At 49.1% G+C, this 20,303-nt stretch overlaps 1 long non-coding RNA gene across 1 annotated transcript; it reads left to right on the top strand.

Moving 5' to 3' along the window:
* The first annotated feature begins 6,465 nt into the window (after positions 1-6,465).
* Positions 6,466-10,052, top strand: LOC120103175 (uncharacterized). Its single transcript, XR_015620481.1, has 4 exons — positions 6,466-6,545; positions 7,110-7,157; positions 7,525-7,734; positions 9,457-10,052. It is a non-coding gene; the product is annotated as an uncharacterized LOC120103175 (long non-coding RNA).
* Positions 10,053-20,303: the final 10,251 nt, after the last annotated feature.

The raw sequence follows: 20,303 nt of genomic DNA, 5'->3' as shown, positions 1-20,303 counted from the left end.
CTCTCAGTAGCTTTTGCGTGATGGTTGGCCTTATGAGGCCTGCCTTCTCTTTGGTCTGGCCCTATGGCTGAGGCAGCTGCTTCCAGGGTTTTGAACCTGGGAGCCACTGAGAGAGAAGAGGGCTTCCTAAGCCTGGTACTCAAGAGACTGAAGCAGTACAGAAAGGGCAAGAGAGATGGCTTCTTTTGAGACAGCAAGGGTGACCCTCATAGTCTATGTGACAATGATGACTCTGTCATGCACAGGAGCAAGGGCTAGAAGGAGGCTGATGTGGCCTTAATAAGCTCTGGAGGATGGGGACAATGAACTTGATGTTCAAGAGCCTCTATCCTTTCTCTATTGTCCAATAGAGTCACACGAGTGGTTGACACAGTGGGAAAGATGTTTTGAGGGATTGAATGACTGACAGAGTAAATGAACAGCTTAATGACATTTCCTCTAGCCCCTCATGGAACCTCTACTGTCACCATGCTGATTAATTTTTTGGCAACCTGGCACGAGCTAGGATCATTCGGGAAGAGGGAATATTATTTGCAAAAATACCCTCATCAAGCTGGCCAATAGACAAGCCTGTGGGGAATTTTCTTGGTTAATGACTGGTGTTGGAGGGTTCGGCCCACTGTGGGCGGTGTCATCCTTAGGTCTTGGTTCTGGAGGGTATAAGAGAGCAGGCTGAGTGAGCAACGGAGAGCAAGTCAGTAAGCAGCGCTCCCCTCTGGGCTCTGTTTCAGTTCCTGCCTCTAGGTTCCTGTTTGAGTTCCTTTCTTGGCTTCCTTCAGTGATAGACTCTGATCTGGATGTGTAAGCCAAATAACTCTTTCCTCTTCTAGTTTCTTGAGGGCATCGTCTTTATTAGAGGAGAGGAGACTAAGACAGTGACATGGAACCTTGATGCCAACAGTGTGCTTCTCTGGGTGTGAGTCTGGTACATCCTTTCCAAGGCCCAGTATCTGTCCTCTCCCCTACCCCTCTACTCAAAGCTGATATCAAGCTCTCCTATGCCCATATTGTACCTTCGACCTGTCTTCTAGATCAGGCATTGGGACACTGCTTCCTATGGGATTCATTGGATTTTTCCTTTGTGGGCTAAGAGACTTTCTGTCCTTTTGTACTGGAGGGTCCAGCCCTAGCAGGCTGGGAACTCTGTCTGAAGTCTAAGTGGAATCTGACACCGCGGAGCACCAGCATGGCGTACGCATTGCCCGGACAGGTAGATGATTTGCCTGGAGCCACAGGAAACCGAGACTGCTCACCTTGTTTCCATATCTAGATACTGTGGAGTCAGATGCCTGGGACCTTAGTTTCCTAATCTATAAAATGGGTATAGTATTTACTGCCCCAGAGAACTATTTGGCAATGGAGTCAATCAGTTAGTATGTGCTGTGTGCTTAGAAGGAGCTTTGGGGGCTAGAGAGCGCCCATGTCTACAGCCCAGGTCTAGCACTCACTATTTCATGAAGCATCTCTAAGGAATCTTCACACCAAATCCATGGTGCACTGTGGGCAAGCCCCAGAGGTCTCAAGGGAAGTGAGGAGTGCAGTGGGGTGTGAGGAGTCCCAGACCCTTCCGCCTCTGGAGCCTGCCTTCCCAAATGTTTCATCGGGAACTTCATGTTCTGGCCCCTTTCTCGCTTACCCAAGCAAGTCCCATTGTAGATGGCAGACACAGCAAAGGCTGGCGACCAGGAAGTCGCATGTCAGCCTCTGGGGCTGCAGGGTGCAGGCCTGCTTGAGTTACATGTAGGCCCAGGCTGGAGTTCTGGAGTCGAGCTGCCCCTCCCTGCAGCAACAGCACTTCTTTTAAGTCAAATGTTGCCTGGAAGTCATTGCTTCAGCAATTACCTCTGAAACCCATTGTTTCCTCAGCCCCATTAACATGTCAGATCCTGGCAGCAGCTGACGGGGCAAACACCCCTCCGAGGGCTGCAATTCAATTTAAGGATCACCTCCCCTGCACAGGCAGCCGCAGAGCCGGCCCATCTCCAGATTTCACCAAATCGAGAAGAGAGTCTCAGGGCGCAGTTTGATCATGCTGCTTCCTAAATTAAAAACAAAATTGTAAGTGTTAAACATCTTTAACAAGTCATTAAGCCCCAGCCATAATCCAGAAAAAGTCCCTTAATGAGTAATGACATATGTTGTGAGCGCAGTTATCTCCTAATGTTGGATGCTGAGACGGTGTGTTGAAATGGCACGGGTGCTCAGAAGGGATGGATCACCGCTAATGGCAGGATAATTTGAGGCTGTTGGGCTGAGGACCCTGGAGGGCTGGGAAGGAAGCCTGAAGCTGGGCAGCCTGGCTATCTGCCATGGCCAGGGTGGTCCTCAGTCTAACTGTCCTAACCCCCAGAGACCCTCTTTTCTCTGCCAGCAGACAGAGGCTCAGCTCTGCTCCTGGCTGTGCCAGAGACAAATCTTCAAGGTCCGAGAGACAGAAGTAGCCCCCAGTCACTGTCCTATGGCCATTGAGCTTCCTAAGCTCCTTTAGACCCTGGGCCTGGGCATAGCTCTGGTGGGACTGCAGGATGCTGCCCCAGAGGCTGACATGTGGCATCCTGGTCGCTGGCTTTTGTTGTCTCTGTCATCTACAGTGGGGCTTGCTTGGGTAGAGGAGATTGGGGGTTGCTTCCAGGAAAGGGGCTGGAACCTGAACTTCCCAAGCCCTCTCTAATTTGTCTTGGCTTCTGCTCTTTTTCAGGAGTCAGGGGTTTCTTCCCAAGGGACTTCCTATGTCCGCACTGACCGCTCTGGCTTCTGTCCACTCCTCTTCTTGGCTCAGGAGCACCTCCTGCATCCCCGTGCACAGAGCGAGGCTTTTATCTGCTGACTTTGGACTACTGAGTCCCCTATCCCCGATCAGATTTGATTAGGAGCTCGAGGAACAGCCCCCAGAAAATAGGGCCCACTCTTCCTACTTGGACATCTGCAACCTCAGTCCCGCCGTGCTCGTTGGCTGTTGCTCACCCGTGGCTATCCTGTGCCTTGCTGCCTCTGGCTTGGATGTGGCTCTTGACCCACACTGCTCAGAGATGGAGGGAGCCCATCTCTAATTGGGCTCCTAGAGATCAGCAGTCTCAGAGAGTCAGGAAGTGGATTCCGAGACAAAGCACATCTGAAGGTTGTGGGATTGGGGGAGCAATGAAGAAAGAGGAGACGCTAGATAAGAAAGGCGAGGTCTGCTGGTCAGTAGGTGATTCCAGAGAAGCTGTCAGGCTGATCCCAGAGGGGCCGTCTCAGTGGAAGCTAATGAAAGTTATACGCCCAGGTGGTCATGCTTGCTTGTGGCAAGTGCAGGCACAGTACCCTTGACACAGGTTCCTTTTCTGGAAAAAAAAATCACCTTTTTTTTGGAGGGGGGGGGGTACGGATTTGCTATGCATCCAGGCTAACCTTGAACTAGCTGTATAGGTCAGGCTGGTTTCGAATGTGCAGCAATGTTTCTGCCTTAGCCTCCTGAATCCTAGGGTTGTGGATATATACCACATGTCCTATGTAAAGCTAACATATAAGATATATTAAAAAGTTACACACACACACACACACCCCACTGATTTCACCTATGATAGAAAACATGCCATATGTCTTTCCTCTTGACCTGTTTCTCATTCATTCATTCATTCATTCATTCATTCACTCATATATTTTTAAACACACCAATGGCCACATTCTGCTCTTTATCATTTACCATCTGCCAAACAATGGCAGAGAACAATTAGCTTTGCACTGAAAGCACAGCAAGGAAGAGACACAGACACTGCTTTTAGCTTCATTCTCTGAGAGGAGGAACCAAGGCTTGGACATAGCCAGAAAGTGCTTTGTCTTAGGTCATGTGACCAGAAAGCAGAGTCAGGAGATGAACTTACACTTCACAGGCACTGGGCTACTGGCTCTTAAAGATCTGAAGAATTTGTGTGTGTGTGTGTGTGTGTGTGTGTGTGTGTGTGTGTGTGTGTGTGTGCCTGTTATATGCATGCATTGTGTGTGTGTGTTATGTTTGTGTATGTTATGTGTGTTATACATGTATGCTGTGTGTTTTATGTGTGCTGTGTGTTATGTATGTGTGTGTTGTGTTATGTATGTATGTTATATGTATATGCTGTGTGTTATGTTTGTTCTCTGTTATGTATGTGTCCTATATGTGTGCTATATGTGTCATGTGTGTGCTATGTGTGTATTATGTACATGTGTATTATATGTGTATGCTGTGTGTTATGTGAGTGTTGTGTGTTATATACATGTGTATTATGTGTGTACTGTGTGTTATGTATATGTGCTATTTGTGTGTGCTGTGTGTGTCATGTGTATGTGCTATATGTGTATTATGTACATGTGTATTGTGTGTGTGCTGTATGTGTTATATGTGTGTCACGTATGTGTTATGTATGTATGTGTTATGCGTGTGTGTGTTTTTCCCCCTAAACCTTGCTCATACTAATACACTGGTTCTTAAACTGAAATCATTGTATGTCAGTGTATGCATGGGTAGGTGTGGATGCACATAAGTGTGGTTTCCTGTGGAGAATGGAGCCAATGGCGGCCAGGTCAAAGATGTCTTTCCACCTTATTTTCTGAAGCAGGTTCTATCACTGAACCTGAGGTATCTGTTTGGCTAGGCTGACTGGCCACTGGGCTCCAGGAATCCACATGTCTTTGCTCTCTGTCCGCTATGCTGGGATGCAGTGTAGGCCACTGGATCCAGCTTTTACATGGGTGTTTGGGACCAAAATTCAGGTCCTCATGCTTCTGTAACAGGCACCTCCTGGGTCCCATCTACCTCAGTCATTTTAAAATTAATTAGAGTAATCTTGCCCACGGAATGTCAGAATTGGAAGGAAGTGACGAGAGCTCCGGGTTAGCCCCTGTAGGTAACAGATGAGAGAACTGTGTGAAGTCCCTGACCAATGAGCAGTGCTGCTACAGCAGTTGGGACTGCCAAGGTGCAGCAGGGACTGGACCTCGTGCTTCACAGCGTGGTGTTGTGTGCATGTGAGTGCAGCACAAGTCCTCACTGTGCAGTTTGCTTAAAAGCAGCAGAGCAGCATTGCAGGAGAGGATCAATTCCTGACGGTGAATTCCAGATTAGACTTCCAGGGGCTTCCTGCAGCGCCCATTCAATTGATGCCAAGGGGTACAGAAGCGTCCATCAGCGGCTGGAGGAGGGTGGCTCTAGGACCACGGAAGGTCTGGAGAAAGCAAAGCCTGCCTCAAATCCATGGCTAGTTCTGGATTCTACCAGGGCTGGACTTCACCTCATTCCTATGTGGTGTTTCTTTGCTCACTCTAGGTTCTGGGTTTGAACCGTATCCGTGACCCTCCCGACTCAGTGACCCTTCTTTTGTACCCAATAGCTTTCCTGCTGTCTATTTAGCCTTGGAGAATTTCCAAAGCTTGATCTGGGCTAGATGCTTGAAGGCCAACACTGGCTACACTGCCTGCAGTGTAAGCCTTTTGGGTCCAGTGGTGGCAGGGTGGGTGTCTGGACGCCACTTGTCTGCTAGTGCCATTAGCTAAGGTGGGTGAGACTGACACACGGCCTTCTGTGCTTGGAGGCACAGTGGAAAGCTTGGCTGAGGCCCAGACTGAGAATGGAGAAAGGCTCTGCCAGGACCCATTTGAGCTGAACCTGAGCCGGTGACCAGGTGACAAGTCCTGCCTGTCTATTTGAATGTGAAGTGTCATGGGCCAGGGAACCGTTATGGTTTGAGTGTGAAATGGCCTCCCTCGTGCTCCTGTGTTTGCATCTTTTGGTTCTCAAATAATGCGAGGCTATGGGACCTTCTGGATATTACTAGCTGGCAGACATAGGGCTGTAAGACCATGGCTCCAGATCTGTAGAACTCACCCTGGTCCCAGCCTGAGCTCTGAATTTCCTGTTTTATGTCATTAATAATCTGTGCAGAAAGCTCCCACTGTTCCATTCCCCTTCCACCTCTCCCTCCCCTTACCATGCTTTGCCTCCCCACTACTCCCCCCACCCGTATCATGCCTCCTCCATCCATACCATGCCATTGCCCTTCCCCCACGTGCCAGACCTCCCTCTAAACCATGTCTACCCCCTGTCCTGCCATGCCTTCCTTATAAACGAGGAGCTGAACCTCTGAAAGCCTGGAGCCAAAAGAAATCCTTCTATAAGTTGCTTCTATAAGGTATTTTGCCATAGAGACCAGAAACCTAACTAGTGTACTGTCTCTGGGGAACTCTCATCTTTGAGTCTCTGGACCACTTTCTATTTCACCTTTATCCTTTTCCATCATGTCCCTTAGAAGCAGGGAGCATCCCCAGGCTCCAGATGAAAAATGCCACGGAGATGTCTGCCACAGGAAAGAGTGAGGGGCGAGACGGCTAGGATGACACAGGCTTTGCTTAGATGGCGGCAATGTTCACAGCCTGCTGGCCACAGGGTTCGAGGGCCAAGAAAGCCCTCTTTGTTCTGGGCAGACAGTGCAAAGCCTTGTTGCCATAGCAGCCACTGCCACTTCCTGTACTCATCCGGGACAGCAGCTCAGCTGGGTCTGGGTTCAGGCCCTGAGAAGCAGGCAGTGGAGGTCAGCCTTGGACGTGGGGGGTCTGAGTCACTGAGACCCCGAGAGGGACAGAGGTCGATAGTCATCAGGGAAGCCTTCCTGTGTGTGTCCTCTGAAGTTGACCGAGCGGCCAGCCAGGGACTGGGGATCCAGCCCGGCCAGGCTTTGGGGACACAGCTGCTGAAACAAAGCTGCCAGCTGTTTATGTCTTTTGTAATCAAGATGGCAGAGGGGCCTGAACTTGGGGGGACCCTGGAGGAAGTGGGAGAGAGGATTCCCTTTTGAGAATGAAAAATGAGACAGAGCATGAACAGTGCTAAGGACAGTGTTGGCTAAAGGAGTCACTCCATACCGAGTGGTTAGTGACAGTCTTAGGGCCAGCTTGACAGAAACATGAAGTTTGTAAGTCTGGGTTGAGCACTTCCTCCCCTCACCCTCGCACCTGAGTGCCGTGACCACCTTGTTGTGGGTGCAGGGGAGAAATCCAGCTTGGGAGTCAGGCAGTTGGGATCCAAACCTATTCCCACCACTTGCCCTCTGAGTGACCTTGAGTTGTCTCTGTCTGTGTGTCCATCTCCCTTTCAGTTCTACAGCGCTATGAAAGCATCGTAAGGACCGCACAAACCAGCTGAGGTGAGTGAAGAACGCCAAGCCAGGTTGGTGCTACGTACATCTTGTGAAGTCAAGGAGTCTGGCAGGGTGAAGAAACTCGATTGATGCTTCTCTGGAGCCCTTGAGGCTGCTGAGGTCCCCCCCCCCCTTGCTGGGTTGGAAGCTCAGCGGTGTGGCTGAGTCTGGGGGCTCGTCCTCAGTAGGCCCCTGTCCTGTCTAGCTAAGTTGTCTACTGTGATGGAAGTCCATCTGTCTGAACAGCCAATGGGCTAGCTGTTCAGCTCCCCTAATCACTCATTGGCTGGCTTCTTGGACTGTGTTGAGATGAACTGAAGTTGTCTTTCCAAAATCAGCCATATTGATTTTTGTTCACTTTCCTTTCTTAAAGTTGGGGCCTCACTCCGTATCCCTGGCTGGTCTGAAACGTCAAGAGATCCATCTGCTCTGCCTCCTGAGTGCTGGGATCAAAGGCGTGGACCACCACCCTTGGCCTTCATTCACCTTTGGACGAAGGGTGACACTCTTAGGTGGATGCACACTCATCAGCTGGAATGAACCAGAGGATACACAGCACTGAGGTCACTGGTTTCTAAGGCAAGTTTTTATTATTATTGTTTTGTATTTTGTTACTTTTAAAATTATGTATATGCAGTGTGTGTGTGTGTGTGTGTGTGTGTGTGTGTGTGTGTGTGTGTGTTCACGCCTATGACTGCAGGTGCCCACAGTGGCCAGAAGAGGGCATCAGATCCCCTGGCACTGGAGATGGAGGAGGTTGTGAGTCACTGGATATGGGTGCTGGGAACTGAACCCAGGTCCTCTAGAGGAGCTGAGTTGAGCTCTTCACTGCTGAGCCCTCTCTCCAGTCCCACACAGGCAAGTCATAAGTAACCTATAGGAAAGTGCCAAGTTGTCTTCCAAAGTCATTATCCTATTTGCGTTTCCATAGCAACAGATGAGAGTCTCGGTTGTGTTGTGTTTTTATCAGAGCTTGGTACTACCTGCTTTAATTTTTTTTTTTTCAGCCAGTTCAATCAATACGTTACAGTATCACATTATGGTTTTAATTTACATTTCCCTAATGATTAATAATATTGGACTCTTTTAATTAATTAACATTTTCCACCCACGTATCTTCTTTGGTGAAGTATCTGTTCAGAATTTTGCTCGTTTCTAATTTGGGTTGTGTTTTCTTATTATGGAGTTTTAAGTTTTATATATTTATGTAATGTATAGGAGTACTCTATCCGCATGTACACCTGCATGCTGGAAGGGCATCAGATCCCATTACACATGGTTTTGAGCCACCATGTAGTTGTTGGGACCTGAACTCAGGACCTCTGGAAGAGCAGCTGGTGCTCTTAACCACTGAGCCATCTCTTCAGCCTCCTAATTTTTCAAATTTTTATGAATCACATTTTTAGTGTTTCTGGTATAGGTCAATTTTCTTTTTTTGTGTCTTTCTTTCCTCCCTCCCTCCCTTTCTCTCTTTTTTTTCTCACCCCCTCCTCCTTCTTTTGTGGCTTATGGATGCAGTTAGTCCCTGCAGCTTGTTGGAAAGACCGTTGCTGCCTCCCTGTATTACTGTAAGTCAGTCACATATGTAGGACCCCGTTGCCGCACCTTGTTCTTTTCCGTTGAGCGCTCATTAGGATTACCCTTTACCAACACCCCAGGTTGGGACTAGTCTAGCTTTGTAGAAAATCTTACCCGCAGTCAGTGTGAACTCTCCAACCTTGTTGCTTTTTCAAAATTGCCACTTTGTTTCTACATATAAAGACCAGACGCAGTCTGTTGAGTTGTATTTTTAAATCGCTCTATGATTTTGATAGGGATTTGGACTGCAGAACAGCTTTCAGAAAGTTGGTGTCTGTAATATCATGTCTTTCTGCTTACGTATGCCCCACCTGAGTTCTTTTAGACAGTTTTATATTTGCTAAGATATGGACATTCCACTTATTTGGTAGATTACAACATTATTTCAAAATTTAGGAGTGGTGCTGTAAATGGTACTTTCAACATTGTAATTTTTTAATTGTTCGTTGCTGGCATATGAGTCAACACTGGGTTTTGTACATGATTTTGTACATTACAATCTTGCTATCTTTTCTATTAGCTTTTGCATAGCTGCTTTGCAAATTACCTGATTTTTCTATGTAGACAATTGTGCTATCCACTTATAGAGACAAGTTTGTTTTTTCCTTTTTATTCTGTACCCGTTTAAATGATTTTTTTTTTCCTCGTCTTATTACACTGGCTAGCGTTTCTAATTCAGTGTTGAATAATATGAGCTGCATTTGATGCTTCTCTTGCTTGCAGGCAGCTGCTTACTGGTGTTTCTGCTCTTGGCTTTCTGAACCTCCCAGCACAGACCATCTGAAGTAATCTTCGTAGATCAACTAGAACAACAGGCGGGCTCCTGATCACAGCCCACAGAACGCTACTGTAGGCTGCCTGCTCTCCTCTCTGCCTCTCCCCTCTCACTTGCTGCTCCTCAACTATTGCCCCATTTCCAGATCTTATTCAAATGTGCTGAGCATGCCCTTAATTTGGGACTTTTCATCTTTGCTTTTCCCTTGGGCACCCAGTTCTCTTGTTGGTTCTGGTTGCCTTCTCCGCATTACAAGCTAATACAAGTCTCTGCATTAATGATCCTCTAACCATTCTTTTTCTATTTTATCTCTTTCACAGTACTTGTTGGTGCCTAAAATGATCTCCTATGTGTTTGCTTTCTATTTCTATCCGTGTTATGCGCTAAATTAATGTCCATCCAAATAAAGTCCTCGATTTGGCTTGGAGGAGCTCGGTTAAAAATATTTCCTCTGCTACATGCTTAGGGTGGACATGGCAATGACTTTGACCAAGGAGCTAGAAACGGGAATGTCTGGGTGAGACATCTATAAAGGCTAATTAAAGAGAAGAGCCATCTGGGACATGCCTTCTGCTCTTTGTCCTTCTTTGTGTGTGGAACGAGATGGCTGCTTCCTTGAGATTATGGGCAGCCATTGACTCTTGCCACAGAAACGCTGCAAAACAAACCACCCCAAACGCTGTGCACCAGGAATCTCCCAGTTGGCTGCACTTCAGTGGTCCTGCCTGGGCCAGGCTGTTTAGCTCTGCTTTGTGCTGTAGCAGCTGAGGCCTCACTGCGTGTGCCTCATCCTCCCTCTGGGACAGCACTGGAAATATGCAATGCCTTCTAAGGTTCACACACAGACACCATCCACCCCAGGCCACCGGCCACTGTGGCTGAATCCAAAGTGAAGAAACAAGAGATCTGTTCCCTCCCTTAGCTGGGGGTTGGGTGTGTGGGGAGAACTGAAAGAAGGGCTATGAGGAGGTGAGTGTTTGTCAGTTCTCTGTCACGGGGACAAAACTCCTAAGGAAACCAATTTAAAGGAGAAAGGATTTATTTGGACTCGCAGGGTTAGAAGTTTCAGTGCATGATCTGTTGAGGTGTTGTTTGGGACGAATATGTCAGCTCGGAGCTGTTTATCTTATGTTTGGAGAAGAAGGACAGAGGGAGAGGCAAACACAGAGGGAGAGACGGAGGGAGAGAGGGAAGGAGGGAGATATAGACAGGGCGAGAGAGAGACTCAATATACTCTCTTCAAGAGATTTCTTTCCTTGGCTAGGGTCCACCTCTTAGTGCTTCCAACACTCTGGGGCTAAGTCTTTCCCACAGGATCTTTCGGTAACATTGCAGATCCAAGTCATATAGTGGTGTCATTTGCTATGACATCGGTGGTGGTGGTGGGGTGGGGAGAGCCTCCAGACATGGCCAGGAAGCCAGGGGAGCTTGTGGGAAAGTGCTGTAGTTAGAGCTCCATGTATGCTACTAGATAGAGGTTAAGTTCGGAAAGGGGCAGAAGGAATTAGGACTTGGAGTCTCAATGAGGTCAAAGAAGTGAGACTGGAGGAAAACTAGAATCATAAAAAAATGTCGATTGGAGAGAGGGCTTTTAGAAATGGGGGATGTTGGAGGTGGCGCAACGTCTGGTAGTGTGTTGGAGACAGCAAACTGGAGGCTAGGGAGGCTGAGAAGGGAAAAGCTGGGAAGGGGCCATTCTCCATCTTCATACTCAAGGCAAGCTTGGTAAGCCTGGGGTGCAAGAACTCCAGTGACCCCCTAAGTGAGAAAGAGTAGTCTGAAGAAGCCAAGGAAGTGAGGCCCAATGGCAAAGGACCTCCAAAAGCCTGAGGTCTCATAAGGAAGAGAGACAAAGATGGCCAAGTTCAAATTCATAGTCCATGCTGCTCCTGAGACTTTGCCCATGAGATGAGCACCCCTGGCGTGAGACCAGTTCACTGTAGCCCTCTGTAAACTCCACTCTTCTGCTGCTCATCCGCCATCCACTGACCCAAACCAGAACTCTAGACCTGGTCCCAGAGTTTGCCCATTTCCTCTTTGCATCCCAATTCCTATTAATTTTATTTGTTTGTTTGTTTGTTTGCTTGCTTTGTTTTGCAGGAGGCAGGAGGATTTTACTGTGAACATAGCACACACCTTCCTCAGATCACCACAGATGCCAGCACCCTCTTTACCCATCAGGCCCCAGCATGCTCCTTCCTCCTTTACCCACTTGGGACTTTCTCCAGCTGGAAGGGCTGGGCTGGGACTGTCGTGAGTGGGAGAACAGGGGTCAGTCTGGGACTTGGGTTTGGAGTCAGGATTAGGGACAAGATCAGGGTTAGGGTTGGGATCCGACTCTTGGTCAGGACTGGGTACCACATCGGGATCAGCATCAAGGCCTGGCTTAGGGTCAGAAGACAGAACAAGGTCAGGGCTGGAGACAGATCCTGAGTGGGTCTGAAGGATGGGGTCCTATTCATTTTATATCATAAATATATTTCCACTCATTCCCTGCTGGGGCTCAGGGGGAAACACCCCCAAATAAAGCCTCAGAAGCTGCTTCAAAAGAAAATTTCTAGCCAGTCTGCTGTCTGCTTCTCATGGCCCTTCTTCCCCAAGGTAAGGTGTTAAAACTGAACGGGACTCAGCTAAGTGCTTGCCGTGCAAACAAAAAGACACAATTCTAGATCCCTGGCACCCATGTGAAGAAAGCTGTGTTTGGCAGTGTGCACCTATAACCCCAGCTCTGAGGAATTATGTCCTCCAATTCCAGTCCGTCTAGCCAAATTGGTGAGTTCCAGGTTCAATGTAGGGCCCAGGCTCAAACAAGGTGGAGAGGGATAGAGGAAGAGACTAGCTGTCAAGTTTTGGTCTACACACATGCATGTGAGTGTGCCTGCCTGCGTGTGTGTATGTGCACACTCACACACGTGCATGCATGAGCACACACACCTATAATCCCTCTTCTTCAAGGTGAGTGTGTAACCAGAACCCTGTCCTCCAAAGCCAAGCATAGAAAGTTCTTCTCTAGCCTCCCACCCACCTTTACATCTAAGAGCCAGCCAGAAACAAATTAATTTTCTCATTTCCAAGCAGCTCTGGCCCATACCTAGGAGAGAGAAATGCTACGCTGGGGGTTGGGCGGCGGGGCAGAAGACTCTCTGCAGACCTGCTGAGCTCCCCCAGAGTCCTGGCCTGCCGTTTACTAGGAGTCCTCTCTCTCACAGGTCACCCCCTCTTCTTTGATGCTAGAGATAAACAAGGCTTTTGGGGAAGGCTCTAGGTCACCTAAACCAGCGAGCGAGTAAGTTTGTGATGCTTTTCTCTGTTATCCGGGTGTTTTGCTCTGGGGTGCTGGTCGTGACCTTTATGATGCACAGGAAGGGACCTTTCCGTTCTCTACCGTCTTTTGTACCCCGTTTTAGGCTCGCACCACCCCTCAGTCCTTATTCTCCTAACCACACACCTGCCTCCTGTTTCTCCCCATGAAATCCATTATCTAACACCTCAGGGAACCACTCCGATGTTGGCGGAATCCAAAATCACACTCTGTGGAGAAGCCAATCCTGACATACCTGCTTTGTCTCTCAGATGCATGAATAAGAAAAAACGGATTCCTGAAACCAGCAGGGTGGCGGGTGGGGGAGTGGGATGAGGGATAAAGCTCTGGTATCCCCGGGAGGTGTAGGTCCCCCAAAGGGAGCTCAGCCTTGTCCCATTCTGGGGGGGCGGTTACCTCAGTGGGGTCTTGATGATATGGTTCATGGGGGATTGCAACACCTTGGCAGGACTCCCTGCCTCGGGTGTCCCCAGGGTTTTGCAGAGTGGATGCAGGAGTGGTGCCGACAGGGAGAGGATGCTGAGTGCGAGAGGTCTGGGGGAGGGGAGGCCAGATGGCAGGGGGCTGTCGGAACGGTGAGGAGGGCTTGGCGGCAGCTGGGAGGAATCAATGCCTTTTCCCTCTCCGTGTTTGCATGTGTTGCTATCCCTGCTCAGATGAAAGAAATTCAAATCGTTATTGATTCTCGCTGAGGGGGGAATGTGGGGATCTGGCCTGGCTCCCTCACAGCTGCACCTAGGCCCTGCCCAGCCTCACTCCCGCCCCAGCTTCTGCTGCAATTCACACCTCTGCCCTGACTCTGGGCTGTGGCTTCAGTTTGGTCTCAGTGCCTGTGCAGCGTCCGCCCACCCACCCTCTTCTTTGGCTCAGAGAAATCAGGTACTCAATTCCCAACCCACCCATTCCTTTAGAGACGCCAAACGGTTTCCCCCTCAGCCCCAGGGGATTTGTCGGACCAGTGGGTAGCAAACTGTGGGGCCCATGGGTCAATTCCAGCTCACAGCCTTCCTCCCACCCGTCCCCCTGACGTGCTGTCTGCTTTTTATTTTTTACATTTATAGTAAAAACAAAAGAGATCTGGGACAGGGACCAGACGCACAGTCTGAAGTGTATGAAATATTTCTTACTAGGCCTTTGCCCACCGAATGCTTAGGCACTGGGAGTAAACAGACTGCCTCTCTGCCAGCCTCAACAGGATCTGTAATCTCTACCTCCTGGGGTCAGGAAGCAGGCCAGTCTCTTTCCCCACAGCCCGAGGTTTCTTTTCTCCCAGCGCTCCATCCTTGGTCTTCTTGCTCTTTAAATATGCCTTGACCGTCCAGGTTCGTTACAGCCTGGACAGTGGCCAAGGGACTGTTCTGGGGGTCAGTGACCCTAGGCACACAGTCCAGCTGCTGTGTGTACCTCAGGGTACTGTACCCACGGCTCACACAGCTCCTGACCTGGTCATTACTGTAACGCTGCGCTTCAGTTTTATTGGCCGGGGTTGCAGAGCCCTGCTGCTCCAAGGTCCCCGGGGAGAGGCAGCCAGTCCTGACCTATCTTTCCCTGGCTGTCATCTTTGTTGAGTGACCTTGGGGGCTGCTATCACACACACACACATCACACACACACACACACACACACACACACACACACACACACACACACACGGGAAGGGGGGACCTGTGCTCCTGGGGCTGTTTTAGTTTTCCCCAGAGTTTCTGGCCCACATCACAATGCAAAACAGAGCACTGTCCTGAGAAATGGGAGACTTCAGTCAGGCCACTTGCCTTTTTTTTTTTTTTTTTTTTTTTTTTGGTTCTTTTTTTTCGGAGCTGGGGACCGAACCCAGGGCCTTGCGCTTCCTAGGCAAGCGCTCTACCACTGAGCTAAATCCCCAACCCCCAGGCCACTTGCTTTTTAGACTAAGTTCCTGTGGGTGGGCTCACTACAGCTTTTTAGTTGGAAGAAAAACTGCTAGAGGTTGTCTGTATGGGGAATGGGCTGGTGGCGGTTGCTATTCTTAAAGATCTGTCTGTTTCAGTGAGTTTCTTCTTGGGCCAGGGCCTTGAGCAAAAACTGGGGCTAGGGGTTGTGGTCCTAAGGCCCCCATCCCATTTTACACGAGCGTGCATGAACACACACACACACACACACACACACACACACACACACACACACACACGCGCGCGCGCGCACACGCGCGCGCGCGACTGGATGCTCTGGAATCAGGAATCAGCAGGAAGAAGCATTGATCGTCATTGGGAGGGGCCATGTGGGTTGCCTATCGATTAAAGGCCTGCCAGCCCTCCCCCAGTGCTCCCCCAGCAGGCAGTGTGAGACCCTCTTTACCTTCTGCCTCTGACAGCTCAGTGGAGGAGAGGTGGGAGGGGAGCCAGAAATCTCCCTGATCCCTCTGGACAAAGAGACCTGACAGCTGCACGTAATTCGGGGCTCTGATAATCCCCAATCCCTAATCCGGCTCCATTTGCACATAAATGCAGTGCCTGGCTTCTGACCCCAGGGGTCCTGGGAGCTCTTTGGGGGTCTTGTGTCTCTTTATTTGCTCCGTGAGTTTCCATTGGTTGGGAGACCCCTCTGGCCTCCTGATCACCAAAAAGAAGATTTCCCAAAGACCAGGCTTTCTCTGGCTAGAAGGGAATTTCTGCCCACGGGACTCCAGGCCCCCTGGAGGCTGAGGAGGTGCCCACCAGCCTGCGGTGTGACGGGGAGGTCTTGGAGTTGGCCGAGGAAGCCTGTGGCCTGTGAGAAGCTTGGGAACTCTTGAGACTCGAAACAATAGAATTTGCTGCTGTGGGGGGCAGGCCCTTGGTGGTCTTAGCAAAACTAGACATAGAGATACCATTTTCCTGAGAACCTACTGTGTGCCCAGGAGCACACTCAGTGCTTTCCCGGCATTGTATTCTGCCTTGCCATGTTAGCTCTTTGAGCTGCCCCCCATCTCGTGGATAAGGAAGCTGCTCAAGAGATTAACACTGGGAAGGGTGAGGGCGTAGTGCCTTGGGGATGCAGGCTGCCTCTATGTGAAGAACCAACCTGCCTCCATTTTAGGCTTAAAAGCCATCTTACAATAAGGACAAACTGGGTTCATTCCTGCCCATGATTAAACCTCTGTTTCTCAAGGATCGGACTATGCCCTACTTGTAACCTTAACTACAAATGGTTTTGTATCACCCATTTCAGAAACGGCGTCATGTCTTTATTTTAAACGTTGTTTATAACCCTCTCACAACCCTGTGTTTCAAAAGGTTCTATGACCACCTCTGACTACCTGCTGTTATGACTATCTTGTTCTGATCACCTCACAACCATGGCTTTGTTTCAGGAGACTAACTTATGCTTCTGTAACCCTGCCTAGGTTGTTTTTAAATCCCCCATTTGGAAACCCCCTACCACTGAGCTGAAAGAGCCCCGTGTCTCCCTCACATCCAATGCTGATCTCTCAAACCCAGCCTTAGGGGGAGGCAGCCTGTGTGCACTAATTAAAAAAAGCTTGCTTTCATTAATTTGGCCGTGATGATTTTGGTTGGTGGTCTTTCTCCTCTCCTGTGGGATTAACAGATATCTTCGTTGCTGGCTCAGCCTTCAGAAGAGAAAGTTGGCCAGACACAGGCTAAGCACCCTTCCCAGAGCTTTCTAATGAATGGATACGGAGTCAGATCACCTGACCTCTGTGAATTTCATTGGTTGGAAAGACTCCTCTGGCCTCTTCTTGGTCCCTAAAAGGATTTCTCAAAGATGCAGTTGCACCCTGAGTTTCTGTCCTCTGCTCTGAGGGAGCGAGGCCCCTCTGAGTTTCTCTGTATCTCTCTTCTGGCCACACCCTTCTCTTAGAAAAGGCCTCCTTGCTTCTGAGGACTTGCCTGAAACCCGGCTTTCTTGAATTTTATAACCAAGCTCCAGGTTCTTGGGACACCAGGAATCCTTCTCCCTTGGGCCACGCCCCTTTAAAAGCTAGCCGCTGTGCATGTTGGGCTGTGGCGATGTTTTGGAGCATGCGTGGAAGTCTGCGGACTTCAAGGGTGGAAATGCGCACTGGCTTTGTGGGCTTTGGTGAACACGGGTTTGTCAAGATGGTTCATGTATATTTAAATTTTTTCGGGAGTTTAGATTGCCACAAATGCAAACAGACATCTATTTGTGGTTCACCAGGGCCCCTACGGATTTATGGGGTAACCTGGTGCAGGCACAGAATCAGTCAGCCTGGGTTTAGATTCTGGGTTCTCCTACGGCTCTGTAACCCTGAGGACCTTCCTAAACCTCTCTGTGCTTCCTCGTCTTTTCTCTGTAAAATAACAGCTCTTCAGGAGTGTTGCAGTCGAGGCAGCATGCAGCCAGGCTGTCTAGAAAGGACTAAACTGAGCTCTCATTCCCGCTTTTAAAGGGTTTTATTTAACGCTCACCTTAACTTCCGATACCCAGGTATCTGAGGGGCAAGGTCGAGAGAGAACAGGATAACTGAGATCCAATCACTCCTCTTCCTGTGCAACCTCTGCAAACTCCTCAGCCTCTCTGTCTCCCTTTCCAGGTCTCCAGGTGGAGGTGAGTTTAGAGGCTGAGGATCTAGGAAACAGGCGTCTGAAGATGCCTCCCCCACCATGGGGCGTGGCAGGTTTTCTGGTCTTTCTGTGGAGGCATCCTGCTTCCTTCTGTTTCTTCTCATTCATACTTACAGCTGTTCGTGTCATTTAGTCTGCACACCCATGTGAGGGAGATTTTCCACAGTGGGAAGCAGGGGCTTGGAGAGGGCTGTAGGCTTGCCCAGGAAAGAGCTGGGGCTGTATGCTATGCAGGAGGAGTCTGAGGACTCCCATCGTCCATTTGCCCCTTATGAGCTGTGCTCAGTCATGTGCAGTGCTTACAGATGCCCCTCCTTAAGGGTAGGGAGCCTCAACACACCTCTTTTTTACAAGTGAGGACTCAGAGCTTCCAAGACACACAGCATCTTCCTATTGGACCCCTCTGGGGCCAGCCGGCTGGTTTGGGAAAAGGAGCTAAAATAGCAGACTTGTCTTCCAACTCATTTCTTACTGGCTCTGCAGGGATGGTACGTAAGGATAGCAAGATGTGGGGACACTGGCTTCAAGAATTCCCCGAGGGGCTAACCTCTCATTTCAATATGTTAATGTGTGGAAACTAATGACATATTTATTGCTTATGTAGATGCTAGTTATTTACATGGGAAACTGATTTATCTATTAGATAATTAGTAAACTTCAATAATTGCAAAAACCTTTTAGCAATCAGTTGACATTTAATTAACATACAATAACTGTCTTATTAAATCTACATTAAATGCCTATTGGAGTTAATTAAACTCATACCTATGACTCCATGTGCTTTGGGAATCCTCATTAAAGCCCACCAGTAGAAACAGACAGGAGTGTCCCGGAAGGCAGTTTGTGGTGGAGTGACCTGGATGGCACTCACACATTGAATCAGTGCCTACTGTGTTCTTAAACTTTTTAAAACAAAAGCAAACCCAGCAGAGATAGGCCTTGCCTTCAAGGGACTTGGAGTCTGGTGGCTGTGGTCAATCGAATAGTCATGCAGAGACTCTGATTGGTGTTGGGAAGGCAAGGAGGTACTGGGAAGTTGGAGGTGGGTGAGTGCTAGCCTGGTCTTAGGGGTTAGAGTGGCTTCTTGGAATGGATTTTAAAGGCTGAGTGGGAGCTTTGTAGGGAAATGGGCAGGCAAGGTGCTCCAAGCATAGGGAACAGCATCTGCTAAAGCTATGGGGAAGTGGAAGGGGCATGACCAGCAAGAGGACCGGAGGCTGAACAATGAGGAGTAAAGGTGAGGAGCCCTTTCCCTATAAGGAACCTGAAGTCTTTCCCTAGAAGGAACTGGAAGTCTTTCCCTATAAGGAACCGGAAGTCTTTCCCTATAAGGAACCGGAAGTCTTTCCCTAGAAGGAACCGGAAGTCTTTCCCTAGAAGGAACCGGAAGTCTTTCCCTAGAAGGAACTGGAAGTCTTTCCCTAGAAGGAACCGGAAGTCTTTCCCTAGAAGGAACTGGAAGTCTTTCCCTATAAGAAACCGGAAGTCTTTCCCTATAAGGAACCGGAAGTCTTTCCCTATAAGGAACTGGAAGTCTTTTCCTAGAAGGAACCGGAAGTCTTTCCCTAGAAGGAACCGGAAGTGGGGACTGGAGAGATAGCTCAGCAGTTAAAAACACTGACTGCTTTTGCAGAGGACTCAGGATTTGGTTCCCAGCACCTACATGGAAGCTCACAGCCATCTGTAACTCCAGCTCCAGGGGACTTGAGGCCCTCTTCTGGCCTCTTTGGCGACTAGCCATGTATGTGGCACACAGACATACAGACAGACAAAACACTTATGGATAGAAATAAATCTTTCTAACAAGTGAGACCTTCCCCCCCAAGCCATGAGTATGTGCATGTGCGTGGCTCTGTGTGTGTGTGTGTGTGTGTGTGTGTGTGTGTGTTTGTGTGTGTGTGTGTGGCTATGTGTGGCACACACACAGTTGAATTTTTGTCAAGGATCTGGAAGGACACATGGAAATGAATCGGGAGGCGGTTGCCATGGCTCAGATGAGGAGGCTGATAGCTTGGACTGGATGATGGATAAGGCAGGGACAGAATGATGTAGAAACACTTGATCTTCAGCAGGTGCTGGGGACTGGGAGTGGGGGGCCGAGGAAGCCAACCCTGTGCTGTACCAACAGGATGGCTGATACCGCTCCCCGGGAGCAGGATGCTGGAAGAGGACCAGAGAGATGTACAGGCCTGTATTCAGTAGCTCAGGATGGAGATGGGGTCCACTCCAGAGGTTCTGATTCAATTGGTCTGGGAGACCGCTGATTCTGTTAGCTAAGGTTTGAAATGAAACAGACATTGTAACTTTAATTGTTTTCCAAAACCTATTTTTAATGATGGTTCTTAGATGAAGTTCTTTAACCTCCCTTGTAGCCCTCCACCCACCAGAAACAGTGGAAAAGAAAGGATATGGGGAAGTGGACCTGTTTAGAAAGGGTCTTTGGGGCAACTCCCGTCTGTGTTGTTTGGAAATCAGCAGTTCAGTTCACAGGTCGGCAGGCAGTGACAGCTCAGTCCACTCGCAAACACTTCACAGCGACACCAGCAGAGTCGGCTTAGCAACAGCAGTGACTTGACATGACCTAGCAGAAGACAGCGAGCGAGGTCTCAGCCTCAGCTCGAGTCAGCAGGAGGGACCAACAGGAACACCAGAGGTTCTCAGCTATGTCTCTCTTAGGGAAGCAAAGATCAGCAAATATGCAAGACCCACAAGCATTGCACAGCTAGCTGTACCAGGAAGCCAAGCTCTCTCTCTCTGTCACACCGTCGATTCCTACTTATACCCTCCAAGCATCACATGTCCTCCACATGCCTTGCCTCAGTATGGCTCTTGCCTCAGCACATGCATCCAATCACCCTGAGTCCTCAAGAAACGGCAGCACACCACCAGAAGTTTTTTTGGTGTGTTTCTTTCTA

The sequence above is a fragment of the Rattus norvegicus genome, chromosome 5 (assembly GCF_021556685.1).
Source record: "Rattus norvegicus strain SHRSP/BbbUtx chromosome 5, alternate assembly SHRSP_T2T, whole genome shotgun sequence".
Classification (NCBI taxonomy): domain Eukaryota; kingdom Metazoa; phylum Chordata; class Mammalia; order Rodentia; family Muridae; genus Rattus; species Rattus norvegicus.
This window is presented reverse-complemented; position numbering and strand designations above follow the sequence as displayed.